A 21,180-nucleotide genomic window follows, 5' to 3' on the forward strand; every position below is an offset into this window, starting at 1 on the left:
ACATACGACCAGAGCATAATACATTGTATTGTTGATTGCTCCCATGTACAACCATCTGCAAAGAACAGTGCCATGATGAGACACAGGGAGAATATGGGAAAGAAGGTAGTATGTGATATAAAGTGAAACATCACAGGGCCTACACTGAGGATGCAGTGACAGTCCAAAGAAGATTATCCGCACGGTGTCTTGCTGTAAGGCTGTGTACTATTTGTATGTGATAGTACTTCCTACGTAGTGCCTATAGATGATGTTAATAAATATTTTCAACAAGGATTTTTATGTATCAGTAGACTGAAGTGCTGCATGGAAGTAACTATGCCAGTCTTCATGTAAATTGTTTTTAAATAGACTGTTGAATAAGGTGGTGTTCCAGACAGTCACAGTTTAAAGTCCTGGTAAGGAACAGGTTGTTGCAGAGTGTTTTGTTCGGAAGCTGTAGACTGAATTGTCCTGGCAGATAGAGTTATTCATTCTTCCAGGGCTGGATTTTCACTGAACAATTAGATGAAATTACCTACATTTGAACTGATTTCCTGAAGTTAGCCTAACTGGAGTGAAAACGATAATGCTGAAAACAGGTATATAAATCACTTTGTGGAGCTGAGTTGTTAACTGCATTGGTAAAAGACATGTTCTTTGACTCACTAGTTTAAATTAAAAAGCACAACAACAACACCTAGAGAGTTTTGTGTGTGATTAGGATAGGGTATTACTCAATTTATATGTATGGCCAGTGCAGAAACAGAGAATGTCTCTAAATTCAGCAAGTGGTGTGTGTTGCTCTAAAGGCAGCAAGTGACTCATGTGACTGTCTTAGCAGCTGGGCAGCAAGATTAGAGAGCTACTATACACATATTCCCTTACTGAGGGGTCCAAGCTATTGCTAAATGAAGTTGTATTACTGCCAACAACTGAATAACGGGCATAAGAGAATATAGTAAATAAGTGTGTCATCAGGTTAGTGCAGTAGTTATTTCCGACAGTCGTTAAAGTGAAGAAAAAAACGAAAAACTTTTCCAAGATCCATATTTAAAAGATTTTTATCCTTTTTAAAAATACTTTAATTTCATATGAGATTACATGGTAATTGTCTCTTTCAGTTTGCAGATTTGCAAAAATCATCTTGAAATGGCTGTTTCTGACACTACAGGAAAAAAACGAGAATGTTAGTGAGTGAAGAATCTTATTCCAAAGAACTCATGTATTTCTAAAAGTACTAAAAATGTGCTTGTATCATGAAGTATTTTGATTTGAACTGAAATTGGCAAAGCGTATACTTCTTGGTCACTTGCTAATTTGAAGTCTTATTCATGATGTTATTCCTCATGTATTTCCTAATTGTAAGAATTTGTGAAGTTTGTTCCAAATTGTCTTTAAGTTTTCCTGGCATGCCAGTATGGATTAGTGGAATATGTATTCTTTTTATTTTTTTCTTATGCTTCCCTAATCTAATTTTTTTTTTTTTTTTACTCAGATACTTGCTTTTCTTAAGTAAGTTGCTAAACGTTTGTGAATGCTTTGTCCTTTATATATGTGTATTTACAGTTACAAATTGATATTTCAACTATTATTTGTGGATTTAAATTCAAAAGTGTCACTCTGTCAAACACCTCTTTAGGACTAACCCTCATAAGAACTCCTTTCAGGCTTGAGGACCAGAGGGCATACGCTTGACTGTTGCAATCAAGTAAATTGATACAGAAATCAAGAAGACATGAATATGAAGCTTCTTAGTGCTATTTTTAGTGTCAACTTTCAGACCATAATTATGTTTTAAAGATGAGAATGTATTTACCGGAGGAGCTTTTATATTTAAAAAGCCAAGACAGACAAGAGGTCAAGACCATTCCTTATAATAAAAGAGGACCAGAAGAGTGTGTGTTCCTAGCCATCATCGCTGTGTCCCACTGCCCTCAGAAAGATGAAACTGTTTGTTATTCTGCCTCAGGTTTTCTGGATTTCTGCTTTCTCTCTTTTCCTGTCCAGCAATGACTTGTTTCCCATCTTGTTCCTCTTTCATGATTATTCCAAGTTTGTGCAGTTTTCCTCAACAACAGTTTTCCTTTATATCTCTAATAAAAAATGGAGAGCATAAAATAAGGTTGTCCAGAATTGTCAGTGCATCGGAAAACTACCTTCTCAAAGTCAACCATCATTTTAATACTTCAAAACATCTTTTGATCTGGCTGTTTTATTTTTGCATGTGTTTAGATTTCTTCATAATCAAGTCTCTCATTGTTTAGTATTTTGAAATGTTTGATTTATAGGAAATATTCAGTTTGGGTTTTGTTTTTGATTCATTCTCTCCTGAATGTTTCATTACTACTTTTTTTTTAATGTGCCATTTTCCGATACTAGATTGCTTTTCTGCTCTGCTTTCATCATTTTTGAGTCACATATTACTCATCAGTTGCAAAAGAAAAATGTTTGTGTTCTTATTTCTGCACCGCTTAGTCTGATGGTTCTCTGTGACATAGGAGCACTAGGAAACAGAGAGATATTTGTGTAATGGTAAGCAGTTTATAGATAAAGCACTAGCAGATGTGGCCGAGGATATACCTGCAAAATACGTTGATCCTCTGACTACTTGAATGCTTCAGTGGATTCTTGTGTGCTGTTCTTAACACATTCCTTGAGATGAACCATCAGAAATGTCCATCTGTCAACAGAGTTTCAGGTTCTGGGTCTTGCTGCCCTGTGTTGTGTGCTGCAGCAGCTTCCTGCGCTCAGACTTCTTGGCCCCCAGAGAAGAACTGCTGCAGTGCAGGTTGTGTTGAGTTGCTTCCCTTTCTTCTGCAACATGCTCTGTTTGTTTAGAGCACCTTTTGCACAGCTGGAAGAATTATAGAAAATAAACAGCTGTCCTGAGAGGATATTTGTGTGAACTTGGACTTTGGCTTGTTTGTTTGTTCCTTCCAGAATTACGCCCAAAATTTCATAGCCACAAATTTGTGCTGCTCCACTGAACTGAAGAGAGGAGTATCTTCTCATGGATTCTAAGGAGGAAAGCTCTTAAGCTACCTCTAGCCAAAAATACAGTATTTTTGTTAATAAATTTGATTTCCAAATGGTTAAGGAGAAACAGCCCCACAAGATCAGCCAAAAATACCTCATGTTTGTGTGGGATTGACTCATGTAAGCAGGCATGGTTTAAGAAAGGAATAGGAAGGATTCTTGCTTGGTATAGTCCTCCTCCCCCTGCTCCCTCATGCCATTCTGTTCTTAGGATGGCGAATTGTTGTGGTGTTTGCTTCTTACAGCTGTTAGAAAATCATGGATATTTTGAAGGAAATTTAGGTGCTGTTTCTGATGCTATGTCTGTCCTTTTGGTGAGAGTTTTGCGATGTTACTGTGGTGGTGTGTGCCACCTGCCCAATATGCTTTCCTTTGACAGGAAGATCTATAACTAAGAAAAAATGTTTTGAGGGAAGTTGGTGGCTCTTTTTTTAAAAAGCTGAGCCTGTGCTCTCTGACAGCATTTCTTAGAGCTAGAGTTGCAGTCTCACCACTTTCCTTGCACCTGGGGAGGCCTGACAAATTGGCTGGAAGTTGTAAGTAGATCAGAAGTGATTCTTTAGCTCTTCAGTTTCAGATGTGATCTTGGTATGCGGCTCTTTTAAGGAGTGATGAGCTTCCCAGTGATGAGAGGATTTTAGTTAGCTGCCTTTGGAAGGAGAGAAATCTTGGTTCTGGTATCCTCTGAGAAAGCAAGCCTTCTGGGGCAAGCTGAAAAGTAAAGCATGGGAAGGATCGGAGCCTAGATAACTGAAGCACTCTTCTCCAGTAACTATAGATACTGTGGTCTTTCACAGGAGAGCAGTGGACAGGAAGAATGTTTGTTTCTAAGCACTGATGACCGGGTAAGAATAAATAGAACTAAAGGAGGCTTTGGGAGTTGTGTTGCTTTGTTCATGTCTTTAAAAAAAAAAAAAAAAAAAAGTAGCATCCATTTTTAGGATTCAGTGTGCTAGAGGCTGAAAAGGAAAACACAGCAGGCATCTGTCCTTCCCCTGACAAGCTTACAGTGTTACTCGAGGGAGGAGAACTGAGACATGTGGAAAGGAATGGGGAAAAAGCAGTTAAAGTACTTGTGGTTGCATATATGCACCCTGTTTAATTTCTGTGTTAATTTAACAACAGTGGCTGACGTTACTCTTTTTGAATAAAATAGTAAATTTAGCTGTCCCTCATTTACATAAAGCCAAATTATGTTCCTCTCAGTCATTGCCATGGGCTCTCCTATGCTATCCTACTTTTCAGGCCCTGGATCACTGAAGGCAAATACCCAGTGGGATGCTAGTTCTCTGTATGTATCCCGCAGATGGAAGTTCACAAGCCAGTTTGCTGGCTGGAAATTTATACATGGATCTTGACAATGGAACATATTTATACAGAGTTCTGGTATGCTCTCTAGCACGTTTGATGTTTTGCCTCAGGCTCTGGATACTTTGAGAAATCCTGCCCTACAGCCACAGTCCATACCCTCGTGAAATACCTAGCTGCTTGTACACTCTTTATGACTCTTGTGATAGACAGACACTACTTACCCAACCTGCATCATGAGACTGGTACTGTAAGCACCTTGATACCAAAGGAGAAGAGCCTGCAGTGCATGCATAGGATAAAATGCAGAGTGAGAATAAAGCAAGTGGCTCTTGTGGTTCTTCTGAGGGTTGTTTTTTCAAGAATCAAGTTTCTGTGGCATTTTTTGGGAGAACCTGTTTTGAGATTACTATGCTGAGTTTTTCAAAACCATTGTCTTCATAATGTTTAGAACGCAGCTTTCGCTGCCTTCCACTGCAGCTGCAGGCACTAAGTATTTCTGCAAATCACTCCTTGTAGACCCATGCCAAGGACCTGGAAAATTAATGACCTCTTCTGTAGCATACAATTAAAATGACACAGAGATCTCTAGTAGAATCTGAGTCCTCTAGGACAGCATTCAGTTATCTGACTCAAAAGATTGGTTTCTGAATGACTAAAGGGCTTGTGAAATTGGCCAAATTTGGGTAGAGTTCACAGGAATGACAGCTCTACCACTATCCCTGTCTAATTTCAAGTGTCCATCCCAAAGGACAGGGGTTCAAAACTCTAGGAAAATGGAAAAGTAGGAAAAGTCTGCCAAAATATTTTGACACAGACAAAACTTTTTTTACGTTAACTTTTTTTTTTTTTTAATGGCTGTACTGTTTTGAATGAATAAAAAGTAAAGAAACAAAACGCTGAAGCAGACACTAACTTGGAAAATTTCAGCCCAAACAATGGCAGTTTGGCAAAGTTGTAAGTTGTCTTATGTAGAGGAGTGTGTCTTATAATGGCAAGTGTTTGGCAGCATGGTGAAATGTGATCCTACTCATTCTGCCAATAGTAAAATATGCTGGATTTGAGTTAGCATTTGTACCTACTGACAGCAGTGTCAGCTCTTGTGTAAATTGACAGAGGAATTCCTGCTTCTAAATCAGGAGTTAGAGAAATATTATCAGAGGTCTTACCAGCCCGAGCAAGGCCTGAGATGACAAATACTACTATTGATCAACCTGATAAATTCTGATCAAATTCTATGTTTGCATTTTATTTAGTAAGAATAATTGCACTTGAGTGCATATTGTAGCCTGGTGTTCTGTTTCTGACAGTGACAAAACCAAAGCTGTGGTGAAAGGCACAGGAGCAGGGCAAGCATGTAGAGACGGCTTTCCCAGAGTATTCTCCTGATCTTCAACAATTTATTTGTCAGATGCTTCCTGAACAAGACATGGTGGGTTTGTATTTCTTAACCTTTACTGGACTTTTTCCATAACTTCTTCCTGTGACCCCTTGAGCCTTTGTAAACTCTTTTAAGTGTCTAAACACCCTGTTGCAAGGAGTTCCACTGCAGAAATGTGTGAAGAACAGGTACATTTCCTTCTTGACTCTGTCTTCTCATCACTTCATTTCATGTCTCCACCTCTTTTAATGGAAGAGGCAGTAACTACCAGTCTGTTCAGCTTCATCTGTGTCTCCAGCCACTTCAGTGCAGGTATATATACATGCCGTTCAGTTGCATCTCCCTTATCTACATGTTTATTGATTCCTTCAGAGAACTCCACTTGCTTTATGGAGCTTGATTTCCTTTTCCAACCTTCCTTCCCCCCCCGCCCCCCCCCCCAGTTGTTTTTCAAGTTGATGCTGGCTTGCCTGATGTAGATGCCAAGATTTACTGTAGTACTTTGGTGGACATTAGGAGTTAATTGTTAAATTAATTGTTAGATTAAAAGAAATAAACCAGGCAGCAATCCATGGTGTGTCTGTCTTCTGAATACTGTACAAAAGATATATGTAGAATGGTGAAAATACAGGACGAGGGATGAACATGAAAAAAGTCATGAAACAGCTTCCATGCAAGGAAGGCCTAAGTAGGCTTAGACTTTTCCACCTGGTAAGAGACTACAAAAGGGATAATACAATAGAGGTGTCATATCACAGACAGGGGACCATAAAGGAATCATGAGTGGCATAGAGGGGATAAAGTGGGAGCAAAATCATTAGCTGAGAGAAAAGAAATAGTGGGAGATAGGTTCAGAACAAGCTCAAATAAAGCAGTCATTAGTAAAATGTGAAATTAAGCTGTAAAAAAGCTTACATGGGTGCAAGACGGGGCTGCCAAATTAGTGGAAAAGGGGGCTGTTAAATCCATCTAGCTCAGGAAGTCCCTAAATCACAAATGGTGATACTTCCCCAAAATACTACGTGCTTTCCTTCCTCATGATCTGCTGTTGGCTGTGCTGGAGCAAGGATGCTGGGCTGGATGGGCTTCTGCTCTGACCCACTAGGCCCATCGATGTGTTCTGATGAGTATTCAGGGACCCAAAACTGGAGCAAACGACCCTGGCTGAGCCAAGTGCCTTGCTGTCACAGAAACTGTGTCTGTCTCTGTGAACCTATATAGATCCACTTGTGAACTAGTTACATTTTTTGTTCTATTCACATCCATATTTTCTGACATGTAAACTTAAAGCCAGTGTTTTGTTGTCTAGGAACCCTTTTAATTTCCAGCCTAAACTTTTGATAAGCTTACACTTATTCTTTATGCTAGCCCCTCTCATTTGTGTACTTAAGACCTTTTGTCTTTTTGGGTTTTTTTGTGAGATGTTTTGTTGTGCTATCCCAAATACATTTTTTTGTAAATATATATTACCAGATTTATACATGGTGTTCCCAGCAAGATCTTGGTAGTCCATTATAGTGGCATCTGTATGTCCCTTTCTGCACTGGAAATAGAGCTGTTTTTTTGAATCATTATATTTTCTTTCTTCTGAACCAGCTCTCTTTAGTGACTTACTAGCTGCTTATAGGATGGTTGTACACAAACTTTGCCCTTCTCTTCTACGTCCAACTAATGATTTGTCACTTTTCAGCAGAAGCCACTAGTCTCTAGGTGCATTATTCTGTCCTTTGTTGTTACTTTTCATCCCATTTCTGTGGAGGCTGCCATTAAGATTTGTTGCAGTTTTTCTTGTGTGTTGTTTCAGTCCGCACTGTAGTTCTGGTACCTTGCTAGTTTCTTATTTTCTGCATGTTTTGGTAGTGCTCACTTAAAGGCATTAAAAAAAATTCTAAATTAAAATGTTGAATCAAAAAAGACTGAAGACCAGTTTTGGCAGAAGTCCGTAAGTAACATCCTTCTACCTTTCAGAAAGAAATCTGTTGTCATCTCCTCTTGATCTGCTGCTTTTTCCTGCCATACTGTTCTTGAACTAACCCCTCTCTTCTCAGCTCAACAAACTACTGCTCAGGTGATAGTATATCAGATTTCTTACTGAGCAAAGCTAGAACTGTTGCAGTTCCTTTATATAAAGACTATTTTGTCATGTTGAAGAAAAGTTGGATGTTTGACATGGTTCAGCTTTTTAAAATCGTGTTATGTTTTATTCAATTTTCTCTTTACCTTCATGTTTTCGTTCTTTCTTTGAAAACATGCTCCAAGCAAGAGGCCATACTATCATCATGAATTTTATGTCCGGATAACTTTTCTCCACCTTTTCTTCAATTCTGAAATGAGACAAAATATGTTTATTTGGATTTGATGCTGTTCTGAGACACTTCCATCTCATCACAGGGCAGCCTTGCTTCCTGTTAAATCAGAAGATAGTATTTCAATGTGAAAGGTAAGGTTATATAAGTGTAGTAGATACTTTCCTTTTAATTCACCTTTTAGAATCCCCTGTGTTGGTCTCTGTGGTTGGTAGCCATCTCTGGTGCAGAGGACTGTAAAATTCTACCTTATTTTCACTGTGGTGGGAATAGTGAGTTGAAATAGTTGCCCAGTGCTGCTCTCTGTTGTGATTGTAGATGTTTGGCAGTTCTGACAAAGTTTATTCAAGGAAATATATGCACCGCCAATAATAGGAACTTAGTCATTTAGTACCTCTCGCCACCTCTGCTGAGATGAGAGCATCTCATACTGCTGTAATACTCGATTAGTCTGTTGTGCTCAATCTGTTCTGCCAGGTTGGTTCCCCTTGCTGCCCTCTTGCATGTTGGGTCTGCAAGATGGAGGTTCTGCCAAATCCCCTTGTTTAGCAGGTTGCTGAAATTTCTGCTGTTCCTGCTGCTCAATCCAATTAGTGCCAAGAAACTATAGGAGATCTGTGGGTGCAGTTTCTCAGTGATTTGCAGTTTGGGCTAGAGCTGTGGGAATACCAACCTGCTCGTTGCTGTACCTGAGATGGCTCTTTGCCTGCTCTTGTGCTGGCATTAAGCCACTCCAAAGACTTAGACTGCATGGAAATGGTCAGCATTTCTTCTGTAGAGTTAATTTGACTGTTTTAGCTCTCTGACCTGGTACACTGTATGGCCAGACGAGCACCAGTGCGAGAAGGAAAGGGAAGGAGGAAGAAGCACTGTACCTTGTACTGTTTCAGTGTGGAGGTACACTCAAAATAACTAAGCTCTGGACAGGCTGACAGAGTGCTGTCCTGTGCTCTCTTCAGTGTGATAGCTGGACGGATGTGTCCATCTCCAGTCCCAAAGCATTAGCCAAGGTGCTGTGCCAGAGCTGTTACCTGCTGCCTCCAAGCTGCTCATGGGCTCTTGAGCCTGGCACTGCTTTTGCCACACAGCCTGGCCTCCAGCGAGGAGGTGGCTTGTGTCCGGCCAGCTTGCGGTCTTGGCTGGGCACGGTTGCCTCTGCCTGTGGTCAACCCAGTAAACAAGGCGCTTGCTTAGGTGGAGTTACCTAATTCTGGAGGTAGCTGCTTTGCTTTTGGGATTGGGTCCAGAGATGAGAAGGTAACTGCTGAAGCTGCTTGCCAGGGCAGCTATCAAATCTGATGAGGGATCAGGCCTTGAGGTTAACTGGCAGCAATTATCTGTACCATAGCTATATCCCTGCTGAGTGATTCTTCAGTGTTTTGTTTTGTGTTATATTGTTGTGGTGTTTGGTTTTTTTTTTTTAAAAAAATGATGTCTCACAGTGTTGGTTTCTGTGGCTGTGTAATTCAAGGGAAGTATCAACCCTCATCTTTGCAAGTACAGCCTTTTGGGTACAAACCCTAAAGTTTTGGTGTCGACTGTGGTAGCGGAGTGAAATACAGATGTATGACACATTCTCATGTTCCCATTTGGGATACAGGCTCCTCTGAAAGCACCCCTCTGCTTTGGTAAGGAAACATGATTTCAGAAGGGGACATGTTGAAATCACCAGGCCTTTGTACCTGTTTTGGTAGCATTGTGTCATTTTTCTTAGCTGTTCCTTTGTATAACCCTAACTCTTTTTAACCATTTTGTTCCTGGCCCTTTAGCAGATGTTTCCTCCCAGCACTAATTGTGGTGACAGCTTGTGCTGACTGGCAGGGCTGGGAGAGAGTGGTAGGTTTGGGGAGACAGATCAAAGATTATCATAGCTACAGGTCAGAAATAAGTGTATTGAGTGTGATTGATAATATGTAACAAGTGTGGTTTAATACCAGCTCTCCCTGCAGGAGAAGGGGTACATACCTTTCTTTACACTGTGATAGGAGGCAAGAGAGAAATGTAATTTCTACAGCCAAGTTTCTGTGTTGCTTTCTCATATGTTCTTAATGATAGAAAGCTTGGGTGGATGCCGTGCTGTCAGACTATATTACCCAGCGTTAGCTGGTCATGAATCTGCACTTCATGTTCACAAGTATTTCTTTTTTCTTAAAGATTGCTCGTTTGTGCAGTTACAAACACTGATGACACGGACACGAGTCTCCACATCTCACTTGCCTGCCCTCTGGTATGCAGATTTGGGTAAGCAGGGCAGCTGCAGTTTGTAATTTGTAGTTGTAATATTATCTGTTAGAAGTAAAGAAAAAAAAAATAATCCTGCTAAAACAAGTAGTGTAGCCCACACTAGATCTGCTTCAGATAAGTCTGCCCATTATTGTGTGCAATTAGACCAAGTGTTTTGAAGGATTAGTAGATACTGTATTTTAAGAGATTGGTTAGTGGTAGGAAGTAAGGCTGCCAGTGAAATTTTTCTTCTAGAGTCCAAATGCAAATCACTTATTAAAATTTATCCAGTTGTTTAGCTTTTCTTAATAGAAGGTTCATAGGTCATAGAAACAAGTGTGGTATGAAATTTCAAACCCAATAGTCACCTGCTTTTAAAGAAAAATAATAATATTCCCGCATTTTAGAAGGCAATGCAGTTATTTAACTACTGCTTTGTGCTGTCAAAATATGTCCGTTTGTTTACATTCATGTGTATCCTAAACTGTTTTGACTTTTATTTTGTTAATTTTACTTTTAACTGTAGAAGCCCATACAGGCTCCGAAGGATTTCATTGGCTTCCTTTCTAGACACTTTACCTAAGAAAAGGTGACCTAAGAAAAGGCTGTGAATAATCCTCTCTGTATTCAAATCTGTTGGACAGTGAACGTTGCCTTGCAATTTGTTAACACTTCTGCTTTGCCCTTGTTTTGCTTCATTTCACTTTTTAGTCCCCCTTCTCCTTTTCATGGGAGTCTTCATTTTTTTACCAAGTTGTCACCTGCGAGATAAAATGGGGGGTGGGAGGAAGAGATTTCTTTCTTATAACTGTTTTATTAAGAGAGCCTTGTTGTTCCTAATCCACCTATAATTTGTCTCTTGTTTCCTTTTCTTTAATCTCCTTTTGCCCCTATCTCTGAACCTCCGAACCTTCATCCTCATCACTCCGCCTTCCCTGATCTTTGGTTTTGGAAGAAGCCAGGAGGCGTAGTTAGGTGCCAGAAGAGCTCAGTTATTACTTACACAGGGAAACTTCATCCTGTCCAACAAGTATGCTATTCGTAGCCTTGAGGGATCTATCTAAAGGGCACAGAGTTTCCACTCAAAATTTAAGTAGATTAGATTATGTATACATATTTGTTGTGACTTGGCAGGTATCCCAGTGCCCGAGGTCTTAAAACGTATATTTTGCTATGCTCAAGGCAAGCTCAACTGTGTGTTTCAAAAGATGCTCTGGAGAGGTGGGAGGCTGCTGTTTGGAGTTCACAAAAGTGTTATCCTCTCTAGATGTGATACGACACAGGAATTCTGAGTACTGTTCTCTCGAGTCCTGTATTTTGTCTTGATATTAGCTACTATCAGATGCTTCAAGGGGTGGTATAACTATAAGGTACAGAGGAGAAGATCCTCTCCAACTCTCTGCTGGTTTGGATTTTGTCCTGATAAAAGAGGGTTAGTATTACTTTTTCTGAAACTCTCTTGAAATCGTATTGTAATTCTGGATGATCCAGTTATCTGTGTAAGTTTTGCCTGTCTAACTGTATGCTACCTTCTGGCAGTAAACCTCACAGGCTAATACTTTGATGTTGAAAAATAAAGTATTGGTGTTTATTAGTTTAAAATTTGCTATGCTGTGATTTTATTGAATGTCTCTCACTGTTCTAAGAACAGATGAAACCATCTGATAAAGTTACTGCTAATTATTTTAATAGTATTATCTTGTTGTCTTGTTTAAAAAAAATAAATAAAAATGCAGCTCCAAAATTCAGGTGCTGTAGATATGCTGGAGGGAACCCTGAAGTTAAAACAGCTGTATTTTATGAAATTCTGTTTGGTATGGCACTTTTCCTTATAAGGTCCAATGACCAATTGTTTTGATTATTTAGAAGGAAAAAATTCCATGAGAACTGTTACTGAAAATGACTAACTTGGCATTAGTGATCTGTCGCTCTCTTACAGCATTTGATGCAATACTGAAGTTAATTAAGATAGCTGAAATATCCAGTTAGCCACTCAGTGCTTCAGCTGTTCATATGTGACCTGTTTATTACATTTTCTTGTAAATTGCTAATGATATCTGTAAATAAATACTCCTTCTGTTTGTAGTGGTGTCTTCTTAACATCCAGTCCTTTGTAAATAAAGAACAGCCTGTGTATCTAATAGAAAGCTGGAACACTTGATTCACAGTGCACAGTGACCTACGGGCTTTTGCAGTGAGCAGCTAAAGTGATTCCTCAGGTTTTGCTATTAGAGCAGTGAAACCTTCGAAGGAGGAGTGTGACACTGCGATTGCCAATGGATGGTGTAGGATCTGCAAGAGCGGAGTGGCTAGGGCTGCACGTTAGAAATGGGGATGGTCAGGTCAGGTTGCAACTCTTGGACGTACTTGACAGAGAGGTAGGCTGGATTTTGTTAAGTGGCCTTGTTTCTTTATTTCAGCAATGATTGGAGGTTGATAAAAATGCTGATGGGCAGTAGATAGGAGCTGCTTTTGCTCAAAATTGCAGACGGGTCCGTGAGAGAGATGGGACTGGGACTTGGCAGGTCTGAAATGTGTGTCCAGCTGACCTGTTCTTTTGGCATCTCAGTGACTTAAAGAAGATATGCTTGAAAACAGTTACTACAGTTGCTCAAACCCATTTGTGTTATCTATTAGAGTAGTCTCTTACAGGCAGAGGATGAGGAATAATCGGGGTGGGGGGGGGTGGGGTGTTTACCTTCTGCATGACATTCTTCCTGTAGGTTGAAAAAAAGATTTGCCCTAACAAACAGAAACTGCATGCAAAATTTACTGCATTTTCTTTTTTTTTTTTTTTTTTTTTTTTTTTACTTCTGTTTTGCTTTCCTAAGTATGGAAACATAGGATTCACTCAAGCAGATAATAGGTAGAATTGTCCCTTTGTGAACCTTAAAATGGTGGTAGTGAGAAAGAATGTCTAGGCTGTTGATCACTGGGAAATAATTAACAAAACCAATTTACTATGGCTTAGTCCACAGTAGGATGTTACCTTGAACATACTTCAGTTCCTCTTTACAGCATCATGTGTCCTTGCTGAACAATTCTCAAAGTTATATCAAAAAGGACTACTTACTGTAGTAAAGTGCAGTAAATGCTTGTTGCAGTGAGTTAGTTTCCACTCTAAGGTTTCTTTGGGTTAATTGCTTATAAGGTGCTAGATTTTGTATTTCTTCCCACCTGGCTCACTATCCGTGTCCTTCTTTACTCCAGGATCATCCTGACTGGAGGTAAATGCTCCATACGTGTTGGCAGGTAGCCAAGAATGCTGCTCTTTGTGGTGGGGGTTGTAATCAAGTTGGTTGTAACAATTGATTAGTTTTGAAGAGTCTGCCAAGGCTCTGGTGGCCTCCGGTTCATGTATGTCTGACCCTACTCAGTTATGAATCGTTATGGGATGGACAGGTACAAGTCACTGCCCACATAAATGAAAGCGAGGGAGCACACCTGGACCTGGCGTCGGGGATGAATCACCACAAGGGACCAGAAAGGATGTAGCAGAAGACAAAGAAACACAACCTGATTCTTGATCAGTGCTCTCATACGTGCTCTGGGCTGTGGTTTTGCAAGTGACATTGCCACCGAATCCAGGCGTGATTGATTTTGTTTCCCCCCGGATGGTGCACAATGCCACAGCAGAGGCCTGAGGTAACCAGGTAAAAACCCAGCAAATAAAGGTCAGTAGCCTCACCTATGCCATAGTGTCCAGCTGGGCCTGGGCCTGCTGCAAGCACTGTGACTCATCAGACGCGAACAATACCCAAGAAACGGCTACAGGATCCTGCAGAAGCTGGAGGAGGAAACCGATCCAGTAAGTATTGCATGCCCAATTGCACAATAACTTCACAGGAGGGTTTAAACTACTTTTTCTGGAGTGGAGCGCTCTCACTCAGGTAGCAGCCTTTCCCCTTGCCATTTAACTCAGTCATTCTCAAACTTAGATCAGACTCGTGTTTTATTTGTTTGCTGTGGGCTCCTTATCCACACAGATGCACTGTCACTCACTAGCCATCTCTGAACTTCTGCACTCCAGCTACTGTCCCTACATCCCTTCATTGCTCTTAACCTCTCACCCAGAGTACAACCTTTACTGTTTGATTTCCCTACCCCAAAATTTTGCATGTCAAAATTTTGCAGCAAACTTTGTTCAGTCTTCACTCAGCTACCCTTACCTAGTTATCAGTCCTGCTGTACTGGAGGACTTCTCTGAAACTTTACTGTATCAGCTCCCTTGTACCTCCATGTCTTCTTCCCCTCATTCTGTGCTCTCTCTATCCTCTGTGTAAAAGATCCATCCCATGAGGAGTGGCATCAAGTTATCTTCACTGCCCAAGTCTTTGCAACTCTGCCCCGTAGCTACCTTGCCCTCTTTGGGAAACCTGGAGATCTCTAGAAGGAGAGAGGTGACCCTGCTCTTGGTGCTGATGTCACCACAGAGCACCCACTTGTTCCCTGCCTGCCCTGGGGCTGTGGGGAAGGCATGAAGCAGCCCCAGCCCAGCTAGACACAGCAAGGAGCATGCCTGTCCCAGCTGAGCTGGAGCTGTGGCACAGCTCACCTCCACGTTCCCCTATGCTCATCTCCTTGCATGGGTGTAAGGGGAGACAGTTTGAAGGCTGGAGAGAACAGTTTCTTCTGGGGGATGCGCAGACATAGAGGATGGATGGCATTACCTGAGTGTCTGTGTTTCCTCCTGCTGCCTACAGCCCTGCCCATGTGACATGTCCTTCAGTTTAACAAGTGTTGGTTTGCCTTCCTCCCAGTCAGTGTCATCTGTCACATCTGTGCTGCTGACTCAGGGCTTTGTACTTTCTCCAGTACCTGACTCCCCAAATATAAGAGCTCTTGATCACACTTCTTGATGCTTTTGCATTTTTCATATTGGGGCTGTTTGTCTTTTTGAACTGTTGCTCCCCTCCCTGAATTGGCATCATCTCATCAGTCTCACTTTAAGGCTTTAATGGTATATTTGCTGTGCCAAGTCTCAAACATGAGTTGCACTTTTCTGCCTCCTTTCTCAGCTGATTTGATCTCCTCTCATTTCCTCCTCACTAATCACAGCCTTCCCCAGCTTTGGTTATGCTGCCCCCCTGCTCCAGACCTTAGTCATGCTCAGAGTGTTTATAAATGTTAATGCAGTCTCAAATATAAAGCTATGCTGTCAGAGTTTCATTAGCATGCTCAATCTTTGCTCAGGGTGAAGTACACAAGGAATTTTGAACTGCGTTGCTGTTCTAAAACTTTTATTTAGTAGAGTGAGCTTGTGTATATCTTAACAACTGTTACAGCATTTTCTTAAGTTTGGCGTGTATTTTACAGTAGTGTGTAGGAACCATAAAAAGAGTGAAAAGAGTGTGCGGGAGGGAGGTTTGACACCAACATTGCATGTGAAGCAGGTGTTTGGGTTTTTTCCTCTTTTTTTTTTTTTTTTCTTTAAGGAAATGCTCCTCTAGCACTCCTGGGTGAAGCTCGTTGATAGATAGCCTTGCAGTGTATTATCACAGTTTGCCTGTTGTCTTTATAAAAGAGGCCCTTAAGTCTCTGAGGAATTTGCTAGGGAGTAATATCCTTCAGCATAAGGACAGCTAGTTGCACATGTGTGGAGTTACAAAAGTAATGCCTACTGTTTTTGTCTTCAAAAAAAACCAAAAGCAGAACCCTTTATATTCAAATGCCTATGCAACAGTGTCTGACCATTTCAAGTTTTGAAACAATAGCAACCAACTTACCCCATTACGTATGTCCCAGAAAAACCTACAACAGCATATGTAGTATGTGGAAGTAATTTGGAAGGCATCTTGCAGTTTTGAAGGGAACACGGTGAAAAGAAAAGTTGGGGGAAAAGAATTTGAATGTGGTCATGAGGGAAGAAACTAGTTAGCAGTATTAAAATAGAGTTTGTAATGAGTGGGGTGACAAGTAACATCTTTATTTTTTCTGATTTCTCTTAGCACATAAAAAAGCTGCAGCCCATATGAAGAGGGGAATTATTAGCTAAAAGATAGCCATCAGATTTCAGAAGATAAACAAAAGGTGGATCTGAACCTTGAAATTGTCAGCTCAGCTCAGCAGGAGGTTGCAAAGGCAGAGTGGTGAAAGGAGGGTTTCCTGGAGAACTCTCAGAAGATTGAAATGGATTATGTGTTTCTGGAAGGGGACAAGAAACAGGCAATACAAAGGTGCTAAACATAAACAGTTGTAACAAAACAGTGGTCAAGCCCTTTACCTCCAACACCCTGCAAAACGTAGAAGATGTTTGATGTTGAGACCACTATGTCACTTGAGCTAATTAGAAATGTTTCCTGACAGTATTCAGGATCTTGTGTACATCATCTAGAGGAGCACTCCTTGCATGACCTACTTTGCTTTTAAGGTCGTTATTTTTTCACTGAAAAAGCACCATCAGCTAAATCAGTAAATAAATCCATTTTTATAAACATCTGTCTGAGAAATTAATTGAACACATGACTATTGTAAAATTTGTCTCTTCACAACTTTTTAAAAATAAAATTAAACTAAAACATACCTTTTTGATTGCAAATTTTTTGCTAGCTTACAGCTACTTTTCCACAGTGTGAAAATTGCTCAAGCATCTTGTTGGAGAGCACTTTAGAGGAATACATTCTCTGGGACTCAAAAAAGCATCTCCATTTCATGTTTCCATCTGCCCTCCAGGATTTTTTCCCATAACATGCATGAAACATTGCATACTGTACAGTCATAGACTATTCCATATTTTTTGTCACCACCTTCCTTCCACCTTTCTGGAAGCCTGACCCCCTGGCAGTCTGCAGCTGTTCAAGGCAAAGTCTTGCATATGTTTTTCTCCCATCACTTAATGTAGGCTTGGAAGTCAGGGAAGCAGAGTCTACTAAGTTGCTTTAAAAAAAAGAGGAAAGCTCTTACATGCTCTGGTGTCTTGGACTGTGGAGAACAAAAATTACCTTGCAGGACACAAGTCTTTCATTGTAGAGCACCCATTAATAGTATTGGTGAATGCTTACTGTGATAAACTGTGTCCAGCAGGACTGTGAAGGAATATGCCATCATGTTGATCAAGTCTTAAGCCTGTGTGTTTGGGAGGTGGAGCAGGGATAGGGTAGGGCAACAGATACGCATCTCGGAACCTGCTTCTGTGCCAGTAGGGAACTCTATCTCTTCAGAGCTATCTCTGACCTCCTGTGCATTGACGTGACATGGAGAAACCTCCTCGTGCTACTCTCAGCCTTCCTGACTTGGTTACCCTGCCAATAACAAGCTGATTACCTTGTGATTTAATGGTAAAGTTGTTTGGTGACTACATCATTATGACATTTCATCAGGTTGACAGGAGCTCCCTGATGGGTTTTCTGTTGGTGCAGCTCCAGGGCAGAATCTGTGCAGACTTTTGTCAGGTTCTGCCTTTGCTGCCTGAAACTGAACCCAGTAGTTGTTGTCATCCAAAAACTGTACTCCAGGTGACTCTTCTGGATACTAACTGCCTGGCTTCATCTCCCTCTGCTACGTTCAGTTGTGTAGCTCTGAATTATGCATGACTGCTTTTAATTGTTCATTAATCTGGCATCAAATCTCAGAATTGTTATGGATTCAAATGTGCATCCCAAAACGCACTTCATGACAAACGGAAGCAGAGCACTGTAAATGAACCGCTCAGTGTGCCAAATGGGAGATGGGAACAAATGCAGAGCTATGTACTTACCTCGTTAACAAGGATGCTGTCATAGCAAAATGTCATGCAAACACTCTGTGAAGTCACTCTAATCAGTAAGCTGTTTACGTGTATGCTGGCATCATTGCATAGACACAGTTGGTACATGAACACAGTCAGAAATACATTCAGTGTTTGCACTGTGCAGGTTCTGAGAGGCTTGCTGATTACATCTTTGAAGAGGGATTTGCTTTGGTATTACCCTAAGTATTCTGCATCTTTAGTTATCCTTTCCTAAAGCTTTTGTGGTTTAGCTCATAAGGTCATTGACACAAGCATCCAGCATCACAGCTGTAGCAGCAGTAGCAAAAGGCCATTGTGACTAAACATGACACTTTTTATTTAATGTAAAGTTATAATAATCTATGAAGTATTTTCAGATGTAACAGCAGTTCCTTGACTGTAGGGTGTACTGGAAGACTAGCAGCTTCTTGGAAGTTGGGTGCTCTTTCTTACTTGTTGCCTTTCTTTGGAGGCTGGGATAAGAGGCAGAAGAGGTGGGGCAACCAGGATCAGCATTTTAATTGGAATAGCTCCAATAAATCACATGAAAATCCAAGGTTACGAAAAAAGCAATCCTAAACCCTGTCACAGCTTTTGCCCCCAGGCAGTGTTGTTCAGGCAGTGTGGTTCAGGGCAGGACAGGGCTTCCACTACATTCTTTGGACTACTGCGTAGTTACCACCTACACCCAGGATGCAGTGTGTGTACTACCCTTTCTCTCAGTCACTTTATTTCTGTTCTTCGTGAGTTGGTTTTTTTTGTCCCAAATGTGAGCTTCCCAACCATCTAACCTAACCTCATGAGGGAAATCTAACTCCTGTGAAAGGTCTTGGCCTAGTACAGTCCTTGCAACTTCTATGTGGTATCACGATTTTTTTCAAATACCACCACCTTGCCCCTCTTATCTGAGCTTGTGTTAGCTAGATGTGTATTACCTTTTTTATTTTTATTTTTTCTTTTCTTTCTTTTTTTTTTTTTTTTAAGAGCAGACAGAAATTGAGGTAGGGTAGAGGGTGAATCACTGTTTGGATTATTGTAATCCTGTGTTTTCTGATTTATAGTCCATGCTTATTTTACAGACTTTGCTATTTAAAACCTGTCCCTGCCTTCTGGCACCCAGTTAATTTCCCCAGCACAGCCAGTTTCTTTTGTTCTATCTGCCTAGCAGACCTTCAAGTGAAATTACTGAGCTCTTTGGTAAATTTTACTTTTTCAGTTTAAATGAGGAGCACAGCACAAAGGGGGAGTGACTGGTGGCTGCTTTTTTCTGTGCTATTTCAGTTCAGACCATCTCTCTCTGACAGAGCAGAGATCACTAGCTGCACAGGATTGTCTTGTGTGGTGATATATGTGAGCAGAGTTTATCGTGAGTTCACCAATGTCATTGTGATTTCCACCTAGCAGACTAGAGCACCAGAAACCCTTTTACTTGACCGATTACTGAAACTGTTAAAAAAAATCTTGCGTTACAATTCAAGTTAGATGACTGTCTCAAAAAGCAAAACTGTAACTTCCTATCCTATCTAGTTGTGCTCTGCAACCTGATTATATTGTTTAAATGGTACATCCTAAAGCATTAAGGTATAGAAAAATCTTCTGAAATGTAACTATGTAAAATCATGGTTTCAGGGTGGTCTGGGCCAGGCAGGCCTGCACCAGGCAAGTCTGAAATCTGTGCCAGACAATTTTGGTAGGTGCTACAATAAAGCATAGAATTGGTGGTCAGGTGGGTGTGAACTGTGATTATTTGGGAAGAGTCAAAGCAGCATTTGTAAGAGTCCTGTTCTAGAGAGTTGGAATTTTCTGGAGGCATCGGCAAAAATTAAAGATGTTGTGGTTCAGAGATCAAAGTCAACTTTATCAAAAAGGCTTTTTAAGGAAACTAAGGAGCCATAATGTAAGAAGGAAGGTCTTTGCACAAGTAAATGACAGATTAAAAGATAGGATCAAAGGGTAGATGGTCAATTCCCAATGAAAGGAGGGTTCCAGTTGCGTTCCACAGAGATCTGTGCTGTTCAACACATTCATAAATGGTATCAGTAAGGGGATGAGCAATTGTGTGAGCAAGTTTGCTATAAAGAAGAGAGCCAGTTGTGGAGAACAGTAGAAGAACATTAAAGCGCTGAGGACTGTGCAACAAAATGGGTGGTGAAATTCAGTGTAGATAAGTGAGGATAACTGAGGAGCACTGGGCAAAACAATCCTGATTCTGTATAAGATTAGGAGTTTGAGCTGGGTATTACCATTGAGGTGTAAGATTTGGGGATTGTGGTTGGTGATTCTGTGAGATCGTGAACCCACTGGTCACCAAAACACAACCCAAATGTTAGAGGAGGAAAGAAGTATAGAAAAAAAATGAGAACATCATTACAAGAGTGTATGGTGCAGTTGCCTCCTGAGTGCTGTGTGCACTTCTGGAGCCTTCATCTCAGAAAGGATTTATTAGAACTGGAAGAGACTTAGAGAAGGTCAGCAAGGATGATGAGCTACATGGGGTGGCTTCCACCTGAAGAACATTTCTATAAACTGGGACTTTGGTCTGGGAAAGGAATGAATTGAGGTCAATGTCATGGAGATCTGCAGAGGATGGAAGAGGCAGACTAACCACTGCCTTTCAAAACAAGACCATACACAGTTAGGAGGGAAGGGAGATTCAGAGCCTTCAAAAGGAAGAGGTTCTCCATAAAATCAGTAGTGGGAGAGACTTGTGGGATGACTTTTCAAAAGTATGCTGATACAGTTTTCCAAGGGGAGCACAGACTATTGCTTGGAAGGGTGTTGTGCTGAAAGTTGCTAAGCTAACAGAAACCACATATGGTTCAGGAAGTCCCTGACATCAAAGTAGTTGGAGGTCAGAAGAGTATTGGTGAGAAATATCACACATTCGTGACCTGTTCTGTACTTTTGGCTATTACTGGAGACAGAATACTGGCCTAGATGTACTGTTAATCTGGCCCGCACACCTAGTCTCATTTGAAGATGTTTTGGGACAAAGGAAAATAATGTTCCTTACAAACATCAATTAATTCCTGATCCTGTTTGTGTATAATCTCTTACACACCTTTAAGATGTGTGTTTGTGTTTACTTGTACATATACAGGATTTGCTTTTGGTTAGGGTTTATTATAAAAATGACATGGTCCTGTATGCAGATTAAATAGTAACCAAAGTTTGCTTTCACAGAAGCATCATCACTTTAAAAATGGATGCAGTTTATTCTTGGGAAGGGTGGTGGT

At 40.7% G+C, this 21,180-nt stretch overlaps 1 protein-coding gene across 4 annotated transcripts in view; it reads left to right on the forward strand.

Moving 5' to 3' along the window:
* PLAG1 (PLAG1 zinc finger) overlaps positions 1 to 21,180 on the forward strand; it is a 50,279-nt gene that overhangs the window by 13,256 nt on the left and 15,843 nt on the right. The window contains exons 1-2 of one of the 4 annotated variants that reach the window (XM_074818882.1): positions 6,180 to 8,147; positions 10,168 to 10,254. The exons of 2 other annotated variants lie outside the window; for them this stretch is intronic. The gene's annotated coding sequence lies outside the window, so the exon portion shown is untranslated. Of the gene's footprint in view, positions 1 to 6,179; positions 8,148 to 10,167; positions 10,255 to 21,180 lie in introns of those variants that run through there. One more of the 4 variants, XM_074818891.1, reaches the window with a different exon arrangement.

Source organism: Strix aluco, chromosome 1, assembly GCF_031877795.1.
Source record: "Strix aluco isolate bStrAlu1 chromosome 1, bStrAlu1.hap1, whole genome shotgun sequence".
Taxonomy (NCBI): Eukaryota; Metazoa; Chordata; class Aves; order Strigiformes; family Strigidae; genus Strix; species Strix aluco.